This window comes from Schistocerca serialis, chromosome 7 (assembly GCF_023864345.2).
Source record: "Schistocerca serialis cubense isolate TAMUIC-IGC-003099 chromosome 7, iqSchSeri2.2, whole genome shotgun sequence".
Taxonomy (NCBI): Eukaryota; Metazoa; Arthropoda; class Insecta; order Orthoptera; family Acrididae; genus Schistocerca; species Schistocerca serialis.
This window is the reverse complement of record NC_064644.1, coordinates 350466575-350467420: the sequence shown is the minus strand read 5'-3', so window position 1 is coordinate 350467420 and position 846 is coordinate 350466575. Positions and strand designations below refer to the sequence as shown.

The following is an 846-nucleotide window of genomic DNA, read 5'->3' as shown; positions in this document are numbered from 1 at the left end:
TTTCTATCCAGATATTTTACCTTCTTTTCTTCAAAATTTCAAAGAGTATGGCCCGGTCATTATTGTAAAAAAACCCTATCTTAATCTATAAATGCCATGAACGTGGGTTTGACTTCCAGGAGAAATCGTAGGATCAGTATTGTTTCGCGTGTTCCTACATTTCTCCAGAGCCCCATGTCGACATCTACCAGTATTTCCTCTTCTCAGTGAATAATTCGTACCGATATTTCCCTTTTAGAACAGAAAATACTCTAGGACTTTGGATTCGTCAAAACATCTTACAGGGAAGGAATAAGTATTTACAGTACAGTGGTTACAAGATGACATATGATGACTGTCAAAAAACTATACTGCACAGAAGGGTCGAATATTTTAAATGAACTTAAATTAACATGCTCTTACGCAAAGTAAAACTGTGTTAGATACACATCTATCAACACATAATCATAATGTCACTAATATAGACAATTAACAGGGACATTTTTGCATAGAGTTAATTAGGTCTCGGGCAACGGCCTTGTCGCAGTGTTAACACCGGTTCCCGTCAGATCACAGAAGTTAAACGCTGTTGGGCGAGGCCGGCTCTTGGATGGGTGACCATCTGGGACTCCATGCACTGTTGCCATTTTTCGTGATGCCAATTGAGGAGCTACTCGTCCGAATAGAAGCGGCTCCGGTCAAGGAAAACCATCATAACGACCGGGAGAGCGGTGTACTGAGCCCACGCCCCTCTTATCTGCGTCCTCAACTGGGGATGACACGGAGGTCGGATGGTCCCGATGGGCCACATGTGGCCTGAAGACGGCGTACTTTGCTTTAATTAGGTCTCGCGTCTTGGTGTGCTTG

General features: G+C 43.4%; 1 pseudogene; it reads left to right on the top strand.

The window, feature by feature from the left end:
• The first annotated feature begins 507 nt into the window (after positions 1-507).
• Positions 508-625, top strand: LOC126413522 (5S ribosomal RNA; annotated as a pseudogene).
• Positions 626-846: the final 221 nt, after the last annotated feature.